General features: G+C 34.8%; 1 long non-coding RNA gene across 2 annotated transcripts; it reads left to right on the top strand.

Annotated features, from left to right (window-relative positions):
- Window positions 1–3,181: 3,181 nt before the first annotated feature.
- Window positions 3,182–10,542, top strand: LOC125664705 (uncharacterized). 2 transcript variants are annotated; one of them, XR_007366036.2, is made up of 7 exons: window positions 3,182–3,289; window positions 3,901–3,959; window positions 4,276–4,319; window positions 4,811–4,840; window positions 5,150–5,179; window positions 8,808–8,973; window positions 9,248–10,542. It is a non-coding gene; the product is annotated as an uncharacterized LOC125664705 (long non-coding RNA). The 2 variants fall into 2 exon arrangements; XR_007366037.2 differs by lacking the exon at window positions 8,808–8,973 and having other exon boundaries at window positions 3,186–3,289.
- Window positions 10,543–12,128: the final 1,586 nt, after the last annotated feature.

The raw sequence follows: 12,128 nt of genomic DNA, 5'->3' as shown, positions 1-12,128 counted from the left end.
GTTGTACAGTACCGAACACATTGACGATTTTTTGTGGAGAAGCCTGATAGTGGTGAGTGAGAGTGTGTGTGAATATGTGCATAAGAGACCGTCTGTTTGAGGCATGGTATATTTGAGAGAGAGAGAGAGAGAGAGAGAGAGAGAGAAGAGAGAGAGAGAGAGAGTTTGACTTAAAAAGTTTTTCATGTTTTGTTTGTTTATTTTACGTCCTTTCGAGAACTTTTCTCTCAAATTGAGAAATCATCAGCTGTATGTGACGTACCACATATAAAACCTATGATTAGCATTTAAGGCTATAGCATTGATTTTTTTTAACGTGCCAATACCTGTTGTGACACAGGGCCTCCTTTTTTAAGGTCACGAAAAGTTGAAGATATCGAATAGTGATGAATTCGAATTTGCGTAATTTCTATAAAGAATACAAAATAAAGAGTAGGGCAAACACGGACCCTGGACACAGTCGAGGTGGCATCAGGTGCCTATCTGAAAGACCCGTGATTCTCACTTTTGTTGAGCGTTTGTCGAAGAGCACATGTATGTCAACGTCTCAGGTTCGACGTGGCATGTCATGAGCAGGGTTCGAACACACTATACCTCCCGGTTACGAAGCGAATGCCCTACCACTGATAACCGTAACCGTTTCATAATTATCTTCCCTTTGAAGTTGTGTTTCTAGTTTCTCAGAAACACTGCGTTTTTTCCTGAGTATACCCATGAAATGACATTTTGCTCCAACTTAATACCACGCATATAATATTGAGAATATACATATATGGAATATTGCGTATGTCAATTAAAAACAAATACCGATGAATTCTATTGTGTTCCGATTCGTGAAGAATTACATTGGTGATAACCCAAACTTCGCATAAAATTCAGTGATTTGAATTTGAGCTGCCTTTGATGTCATAAATTTTTTTCCCGAATGCAGGCGAGACTCTAACAAATATAAAAAAAATCTTAAAATTCGCCAAGTTGGAGACAGAAATAAGAAATCACTGTTACCAGTATATAAATGTTTCTTTAATTAATTTGGTGTTCAAACCATTATATTTCTGCACCAGAAAAGCTTTCCGCGAATACCTGCAGTTTTTGCCCCTGTGCGGCATATCTGATGTGGTTTCAATTTCCATTTAATACCCATTCAAATCAGTACAAAAACCAATAATTTCGCATTTATTAAGAATTAATACTTCTATGTGTGTTTTCCTACTCAAAACATCGCTTGGGGAGAACTCTCGTATATTACGTCAAAATTAACGTCAAATTTAGTGACGTCGTCAGGTTAATATAAAGTTTTCCGTTGAATATATTACAGCTACTATGGTAGATAAAGAATAACAATGGTCATTTTCATAAATGGCACACTCTCAAATACCAGATTTAGTATTTTGGTGAATTTCCTTGACAGGGCAGATTTTGGCTAAAACCGTACCTTGTCCTTTCATTGTACCACAATGTAAGAGAGAACTCATGAGATTCCTGGGAATGACTGGATACTATAGGAAGTTCTGTCCAAACTTCTCAACCATTGCTAATCCATTGACATGTCTTTTAAAAAGAATAGTCAGTTTAAATGGAATGAAACATGCCAACAGGCTTTTGAACAAATAAAAACCATTCTCATGGTCACTCCAGTTCTTTCATCTCCCAATTTTGATAAAGAATTTGTGATGCAAATTGATGCTAGTGATGTAGGATGTGGTGCTGTGTTATTTTTATTTGCCATTCCGTTGCTTATTTTTAGAAACTACTCCACCATAGAAAAAGAGTGTTTTTCTATGTTATTCGCACTGCAACATTTTGATGTCTATATATATATATATATATTGATCTGTACATCCAGTTGTTGTATTTACTGACCATAATCCCCTTACCTTTGTACACAAAATGAGAAACAAGAATCAGAGATTAATGAGGTGGATAGAGTTGCAGGAACATAACATTGACATTAAGCATATAAAAGATAGAGAAAATATCATTGCAGATGCATTGTCGAAAGTATCTGTAGAGTGATATGTTATGATTTTTTAATGTGACGTTGTTGAATTTTATGTGAATTAATGTCATGTTCATTTGTTATATTGTGTAGAAGTTTTCATATACACTCAAACTTTTCTTGAAGGGGGAGGTGTTACGATAATCTGGTTACATATTATCGCATAAGCTGTTGCATCATCTGTTTTGTTTTTGTGAATCTGTGAAGTCACTTGGAAATCTTCATGTGTGTGATTGGATGACGTGGCAGGTAGAGCGCGTGATCGTCTGCAGGAGTAGTGTTGTGTCTGGAGAAAAACATAGAAGTAGTCTCGCTAACATGGAAGCACTTCGTAATCCGCTGGTCCGTGGAAGCCCCTGGCCACATCATCTAGCTGGGATCGTGCATCTGTGAGATCTGTAATTCGTATAATTAACGTGTGTGCGAGGATACCTGGACTGATTCACGGACACGCTGATCAATATAAACAAATTCATGTTCAGTAGAACTTTAGATTTGTGTTGTGTACTTGTGTATTATTGTATCTTTATATATTTATGACTAATTTTGTAGAATTAAAATTTGTAAAAGTTTCAAATCGTTTTTTCTGGTGTTGTTGTAAGTGTGTCAATTGAACTCGCTATAAATAGATTTGTGTATTCGGCACACGTTACACAACAGGAAACAGCTACCTTCTCGTATACTAAGGCAAGGAATGAGTATCTGAAAAACACAACAAAAAACCAATATATACTAAGGCAAGGAACGAGTATCTGAAAAACACAAAAAACAGCAGCCAGTATTCAAACCTTAAAATATATACCTCCAGCATATGGGATGGGTGTGTGGGATTTTGAACAGATGCCATAATACAATGGCTATCACAAAAAGATGCTTCTCAAATTATTTCTTCGACTGCTCTGGTTGAAGGCAATATCAGAAAGGAGGCCGATCCCGATGTGATGCACATTTATACTTATCAATTGGGACCCCAATATCCCGCACCCAAATTTAATGCAGTTATTTCTCGTAAAACAAGCATTCTGAGAGTATTACATAGCAATTCATAGTCCCCTACAGGAGGCAAAAATTATTGGACCGCAACAATATTCTGCTTGTTGCAGAAGGATAAAACGTATGCTCAACTAGGACCTGAGGTAACCCGAAAATAGTTCTCCAAAATGTGTGTATTAATGAGCACTTATGGAACTCTTTTACCAGTGAAGATAAGAATGTAAATCTACTTTCTTTTTTCTGCTGCAGAGACTGAAACCGGGAAAGAGGGAATGACTTTTAAACACAAGAGCACAGGTAGGTTGATATGTCAGATCAGGCCTGTAAGAAGCTCGTAGAGGTGTGTTTGGGGGTGGAGTCCCAATATGTTTTACTATAGAAAAAAGAGATAAATCCACAGTTGTGCCCCTTCATGAATTTTGCAATTTTTTTCTTCTTTTAATATAGTCTGATATCTCACTGTTTTGTGGACGTGGCCCGTTGGTAGCACGAAGATATGTGTGTGTGTGTTTGGGGGGGGGGGGGGGGGTGCTTTACTATAGAAAACAGAGATAAATTTACAGTTGTACCCCTTCATGAACTTTGCAAGTATTTTAGTATAGTCAGTATAAGTCTTGTATCTCACGGATTTTTGGATCTACTGATTCACTAATTTGATTCATTAAAATGTTTTCGTATAATTAATTTTTTAATTAGTATTAAAATGTTATAATAGGGTTAATTTCTTCCCAAAGGTCACAATGGTTTAACTTTTACTGCCTAACTTTTGTCAAAATTTATTATCAATCTTCCTGAGTACAGCCCTCACCCCTTTCCTAAGAATAGTATTTTGCTGTAGTTTTGATATTTAAATGTTCAAGCAAAGAAAGTATGTGAAATATTTCATTTGAATCATGTCCATTTGACAGAAAAGGGAATTGGAATCAGGAAATGAACCTGCAGACAAGGAGTTTAAGAGCATTTTAATGTGAGTACTTGTATGAATTTTAAATATTGCAACACATTGCAAAATAACTTAAACTTTTCATGCTGCAACAATGTTATTATTATGTACGTTTTAATTTTCTGTTAATCAGAAGCCTAATTTATAATGTACGAGTACCATGCTAGATTTCCTGTTATATAAATATTATACTATTTTTGTTTCCTGATGTTGTACTATTGTAATCAAAAGGGAAAACTGGAAAAGGTTATAACATGTTTTACATAAAAAGCTTTGACTTCCTATGAAAAATACTACATACAAGTATCACTTACAGTCTTATGCTATCACTGAATTTTAGTTTTACAGACAAAACCCAGTATACAAGACACAACTGAAAAAGAGGTAAAAGTATTCTGTATATTCCCATTATTGAACGGTGACCTGACGTCCTCTCGTCAGCTTGCGATTGGGTGACCTCTGGGCCCCTTAAGCCTCTAAGCATATAAGAGTTTCCTTTTAGATTTACTGTGATATAAACAGTATACCTATGTTTACTGATGATAGTGGATTGTAATCCAGAGATCAAACTAAGTTATGTCATATTTTGCTTGGAAAGATTTGAATGCCTACCACATATATGACATACGTGTACCAGCTACAGTATTATGCTATGATATACAGATAAATCCCAACGTAAAAGAATTTTGCATATTTTCTGGTAATGGTAGCAAGTTATTTTCGATTACTGCATCAGGTATAGGTTCCATTAGGTCCCCATTGATGCTTGTCATTGGTTAAACTATGTCCTCATTAGTTTCAAAGCATTTGAAAGTTTTATATACATATGCCCTCTTTTATGTTAATTATTCTGACTCTATTTAATGATATTGTAGGATTGTTATCCAAAGAGAAAGCTAGCGAAGGTATGGCATGTTCTTCATAAAAGAGTTTTGACTTGCTTTATAAAAGTATGACATACTTGTACATGTATTACAACAGTCTCATGCTATCATATAGACAAAAACCAGTGTTAAAGAGACTCAACTGACAAAGAGATATAGGTATTCTTTATATTTTCTGGTCCTATTAATGCATAACAAATAGGTGCTCCAAGGTCCCCTCTTTGATTGTTATTGGATGACCTCTGGGCCCCATAAGCCTCTAGGCATATAAGAGTTTCATGCTATATTTGTAATATAAAATGTTACTGACTCTGTTTATTGATGTTGTAGGTTTGTGTCCCAAAAGGAGAACTGAACAAGGTATGGCATGAATTGCTTAAAAGAAAGCTTTAACTTTGAAAACTATGACCTACATGTATCACATACAGTCTCATGCAATCATTGATTGTTTGTTTTACAGACAATCTCTATATTTTGGGGACCATTTTCCATAATTGCATAATATATAGGTTACAATAGGTCTAAATTTATCCTTTTCATATGGTGACTTCTGGACCCATATATGACCATTAGATCAATGAGTGACCAGAGTAACCCTTATATGACATTAACATCAATGGGTGACCAAAGGAAACCCTTATATGACATTAACATCAATGGGTGACCAGAGGTAACCCTTATACGACATTTATATCATTGGGTGACCAAAGGAAACCCTTATATGGCATTAAATTAATGGGTGACCAGATGAAACCCTTCTATGACCATTACATCAACGGGTGACCAGAGGTAACCCTTATCTGACATTTACATCATTGGTTGACCAGAGGTAACCTTATCTGATATTTACATCATTGGGTGACCAAAGGAAACCCTTATATGATATTTATATTAATGGGTGACCAGAGGTAGCCCTTGTATGACCATTACATGATAGGGTGACCAGAGGTGACCCTTATATGACATTTACATCATTGGGTGACCAGAGGTAACCTTATATGATATTTACATCATTGGGTGACCCGTTGTAACCCTTTTATGGCTTTACTGCAATGGGTGACCCGAGGTAACCTTATATGATATTCACATCTATATCGGAAGAAACAGTTCCCGAAGAACTCAAAACTGCCAAAGTTAAACCTCTTTTCAAGAAAGGTGATAGATTAAAACCAGAAAACAATAGGCCAGTAAGCATTTTAAACATTGTGTCTAAAATTTAAGAAAAAGCAATATACAATCAACTTGAAAGTTTTCTTATTGATAATAACATTTTATATGACTTTCAATCAGGATTCAGAAGTTCATTTTCTACAGACAGCTGTTTAGTGCATCTCACTGATCATATCAAATCAAAATCGGCTAAAAACCTTTTTACTGGGATGATTCTTCTTGACCTTCAGAAAGCTTTTGATACAGTTGATCATAAAATACTATGTCAAAAATTGAATGACATCGGCGTTAAGTCCATTAAATGGTTTAAATCATATTTATCTGGGATAAAACAAATTGTAGATGTAAACAATGCAAATTCTGGTGTATGTAATGTTACATGCGGGGTGCCTCAAGGCAGTTTACTTGGGCTTCTTTTATTTCTAGTATATGTGAATGATCTTAGTGCAAGTATTGCTCCTGATTGTAAGGTTTTATTATATGCAGATGACACAGCCATTTTATTCTCTCATTCTAATACAAACATTTTAGCTAAGAAATTATCATTAATGTTAGAAAAATGCCATGACTGGTTGGTAGACAACAAACTCTCACTTCATCTGAGAAAAACTGAAAGTATTTTGTTTGGACCACAACGCAAGCTTAAATCCATCGATAGTAGTTCCTTTTCTATAGAATGTAAGGGTATTAAAATGTAAATCATGTGTAAAATACTTAGGAGTTATTGTGGATAATGTATTGTGTGGAGAACAAATCGTTGATGGTATTATTAAAAAAGCAAATCAACGCCTGAAATTCTTATACAGACATAAATCATGTCTATCTCTACTGTCCAGGAAATCTCTTGGTAATGCTTTAATTGACTATGCATGTACATCGTGGTTAAGAAAAAACTACAGATTATTCAAAACAAAGTTATTAGATTTATCTTAGATTTATCCCCTAGAAGTAGTATCAACGCTGAAATATTTGAAAAGCTAGAGTATTTGGACATTAGCAATTAGAGTAAAACAGCTTCGACTGAATCACGTCTTTAATATTTTTCATGAAAAATGTCCAGATTATTTAAAAAATAATTTTAGAAGAAATTGTTCATCCAGATCAACTAGATCAAGTAAGCTTAATTTATTTTTACCAAGGGTTGAGAAAATGGAATCAAAAACTTTTTATTTTAACGGCATCAAAGACTGGAACTCTCTACCTGATCAAATAAAATGTATAAACAATAGATTTTCATTCAAATCTGCAGTTAAAAAACATTTACTCAATGAAATGAAGGAAATGGCAGGTAGTGATTTCTTGTATTATTGATCCACATTGTCTTGTTCATACATAGTTATTACAGTTGTTATTTATTCCAACAATTTTCAATACTAAGCACTGTTGAAATGTACGATAAGTATTCTTATGTGTTTCAAAGCAATGCCTTTCAATATCTTTTTGTTTGTATTGTTTTATTATGCTAATAATGATAATATATTGTGTATGTCATATTATAAGATCAGAAGGACCCCGTTGGAAATAAGCTATATGGCTTTCATGGGTTATCCTTGGCATAGACATATACAGTAATTTACTCACTGTGCTCTTAAAGTCAAATAGCTGTTAAAATTTACCTTTTTATCTTATGTATTTAACAACAACTTTTGATTTAACTAACTATGTGATCCTCTGTGATATTGTCTTGTATTTATATTGTATATGTGCCTATTCCTAAATAAATAAACTAAACTAAACTAAATCATTGGGTGACCAAAGGAAACCCTTATATAACCATTACATCAATGGGTGACCAAAAGAAACTCTTTTATGACCATTACATCAATGGGTGACCAAAGGTTACCCTTATATGACATTAATATCAGTGGGTGGCCAGAGGTAACGCTCGTATGACCATTACTAAATGGGTTACCAGAGGTAATTCTTATATGACATTTACATCATTGGGTGACCAGAGGTAACCTTATATGATATTTACATCATTGGGTGATCTGAGGTAACCCTTTTATGGCTTTAAATCAAAGGGTGACCGGAAGAAACTCTTTTATGACAATTACATCAATGGGTGACCAAGGGTAACCCTTATATGACATTTACATCATTGGGTGACCAAAGGTTACCCTTATGTGATTATTTTATCTATGGTGACCAGATGTAACCCGTACATGACCATTACATCAATGGGTGACCAGAGGGAACCCTGGTGTGACCATTACATCAATAGGTGACAAGAGGTAACGCTTATATGACCATTACATCAATGGATGACCAGGAGTAACCCTTATATGATCATTATATTATAATAATGACCACGGGTAACCTTTGTAGAACCATAAATCAACAAGTTGGGACATCGATATGGTCCCACTAAAGCATATTTCTTTGGTTTTATATATTGCTGAAATTTATTCATCTGTAAGCATTGAAACAAAAAATTCACTCCGTCGGGAAAAGAAATATAGATTTATAATAATAATGATAGTAATTAATAAACATAAGAAAAACACAGAAAAGTGGAAAGATCCAATAAAAGGATTCATTGGTACACTGATTTTGACTACGGATAACTCCGTTTACTTGATCGGGATATAGGGCTCACGGCGGGTGTGACCGGTCGACAGGGGATGCTTACTCCTCCTAATGCATCTTATCCCACCTCTGGTGTGTCCAGGGGTCCGTGTTTGCCCAACTCTCTATTTTGTATTGCTTATAGGAGTTATGAGATTGATCACTATTCGTTATCTTCACCTTTCATGTGATACATGTAGGTCATAGTTTTCAAAGTCAAAGTCTCATGCTATCATTGATTGTTTTACAGAGAAGACTCAACTATGCTACGTCCTTGGAAGTTGTCCTGAACCCATTACATGTACCGCCTTGAGTATATGCTGGACAATTGCAATTCATGTTGGCAATATCAACATCATACAGCTTTTCAGGACTGCTTTGAGAAGGAACTCTACATTCTGTCCTTGTGACCCACTGTATGCTTTTGTCCATTCCTGTCCTCAGCATGTTCTCAGCTACTAATTTCCCTCTTTGATTCTTTAAAGCTCTTACATTTGTAAGCCTTCCACATTTTGCAAGTTTGTCCATATAGCTATAATGTTAGGAAATGGTATATTAAAGGACATGACAATAAAACGATTAAGCCTTCCAGGGGAAAGCCTTAATTGGAAACAGATTTAATATGCTCCCAACCTTGTTTTGCAGAACATAAGTATGTGAATATTTATGTTTTCCTATTTCTCTTTTCAGGCGAATAAATCAACCTGTAGGCATCCCTTGATGCAATCCAGTTTTATGACAGCCATGCATAGTGATTTGGACGATTTTCAACAGATAATTTCATTCCAAACCATTTTTATGCTTGGGAACAATATGTTTATACTGTTTCTTCTTCTTTTTTTCCTTTCTTCCCCGAATTTTTTTTGTCCGCAATTGTTCTGATAGAACCGCTCATCCGATTGAGATGAAACCGTTTTAGGGTTAATAGGCATGTTGTGTAGATGTACAGAATGATGGCCATTTTGCACTCACATGCATGAATGTGTTTGAGCATATGCGATGATTTAAATCACTGCTATAATTGAAATAGTTTTAACTTTCCCATTTTTTTAAAAAATGCTTTGAAACCCAGAATATTGACATACATTAGTAGTGGAAACAAGACTATGTGGTTGAATTAGCAAGAAAGCCCGGGATGCACTTGCGCTTCACTCTGATAGGCTGACAAAAAAAATCTTTCTTTCTTCTTTTTCTTTTCTTAAAAATATGCTTTGAAATTTAAAATATAGGCATATATCATGAGGTTCTACAATTTGAAATATAATAAATTTCTTTAAAACAGCAACTTTGATTGCAAGATTGGTATTATGTGTTCCCACAGTATGGTACTATCAAAACTTAACAGAAGAACATGTATGTACATGTGCTGAATTCTGATTGGCTAATACTTAAATGGATATAGGCTTATACTTCAATGGATGCATCTCTCACAGTTCATTTCTCAATGTAAATCTTTGAGACTTAACACATAGAAATTTATTGTGAGTCTCTTTAAGAAGATATAAATGAGAAATCTAGAAAATATGTGCTTGCACATGCACTGAAATTATACCGATGTTATTTTTCGATAAATACTTTGGGAAAAATGTAGATATATTTACAAATAAAATCATTGAAGCTGGTATGGAATGGGGTAACATAGGTTATGAGATTGATCACTGTTCGTTATCTTCACCTTGCATAGAGGAGCTGTATTGGAACATCTGCAAGGAATACCGTTACAATGAGCACTACTTATTACCGTATTATTATTTTTCTTAATCATGTATAATATATTTTTTTCTGTTAATATTGAATTTCACGAAAAACGATTTTTGATCAGTATTATATCAAATTGTACATTTTTGTCAACACAGTGTGTGCTAGTTTGGTGGGTCTAAATGACAAAATCTTGTTGATGTGAAAAATGTCATTTATTAATGTAAATGACAGGTAATATGCAATGGTAAATACAACCAATAATAAACAAGATATACATGATGAAACATCACAATCAATATACATTTAATATCCACAATTATATGGCCCACCAAAATGGGGAACTTAACACCCCTCATATCAAATATTAACTAGCTTCAACATCATCTTCAAGTTTCATCGATCAACTGTCAACTAGACTATTCGTATATCTACCCCCCCCCCCTCCTTTTCCCCTAAATTAACAAATTATGCATCAGGATGGGAGGTGGGGAAAATTTGTTTACTCTGGACTTCTCCAGCCATTAATTTTAGAAATTTCTAGAATGCGCCCTCTATATGCAAAGTTGCGTAACTCAACAACCAAAATTACCTCCCCTTGCGCTAAACATGAACAGTACAAGAGAGATAACTCTAATAAGATATACAAACCTACAGTTTGCCAAAAATTAGTTTATTTCATAAACTCTATTTTTTGTCAACACAGTGTGTGCTAGTTTGGTGGGTCTGAAAGACAAAATCTTGTTGATGTGAAAAATGTCATTTATTAATGTAAATGACAGGTAATATGCAATGGTAAATACAACCAATAATAAACAAGATACACGGTACATGATGAAACATCACAATCAATATACATTTAATATCCACAATTATATGGCCCACGAAAGATGGGGAACTTAACACCCCCTAAATTGTGACACTCCTTGGCACAATACCCCCCATCCACACCTGTGTTGACATAGACTTGATTTTTTTTTTTACCAAACTTGATCACCTAGGCATATATACATGTATGTACATTCATTTACCATATTCTGCAACTCATCTGATATGCAGTATATATCTTGACTGTACCCATAACCGTACACTTTGTCAAAAATAAATTCTTTTACTACAATATATTTGTAATACCTTTACAAACATGCTCAACACAATTCAAATTCTAAAATGTAAATGTATAAAGTATATACATATATCTTATTCATTAACCTCTGTCTCGCCAACCAACATTGTTTAAACTATCTATGTGGCACCATGCAGACATTCAACAATCCTGTCAAAACCGTACTTGACTAATTGAGACAACAGGGGCCCCTGTCCCCATGATGCCCCAAAATTCAAGCATCACTTGTGACCCCTGATCACAAAGTTCCTAAGTACCTAGTATCCTACCCAGTGTTTGACTTATCGAGGCAACAGAAGCGCCTGTCTCCATGATGCCCCAAAAATCAAACAGCACCTATGACCCATTATCACAAGGTGTTAACTACATTTTTAATAGAGGGATCCTGATATATTTTTTAAAAGATTCTGATTGCCACCTACCCATGATTTGGATTTTGTCATCTGAGATGCCCATGTTTGCTGCCGTGCTAACTGCACCTATCCTAAAGCTATTGGTTTTTTATAAACTGGTATCATATCCTGTCCATAACAGAGAAAGCTGCAATTGCTGTGTAAAATATTGTCTTGTAACTGGTTTTCCATCAGAAAAACAGAATAAAGGGCCCCCATGCCCCCCCCCCTAAGTTCACAATACCTCGTTAATGCTTGGACTGGACACATTTCCGCATCCTGATTACTTTCAATATACAATATTTTACATGACTTTCCTTTATAATGCTTAAAGTGTTCCATACTTATTTCGGTT

The sequence above is a fragment of the Ostrea edulis genome, chromosome 1 (genome assembly GCF_947568905.1).
Source record: "Ostrea edulis chromosome 1, xbOstEdul1.1, whole genome shotgun sequence".
Lineage (NCBI taxonomy): Eukaryota > Metazoa > Mollusca > Bivalvia > Ostreida > Ostreidae > Ostrea > Ostrea edulis.
This window is presented reverse-complemented; position numbering and strand designations above follow the sequence as displayed.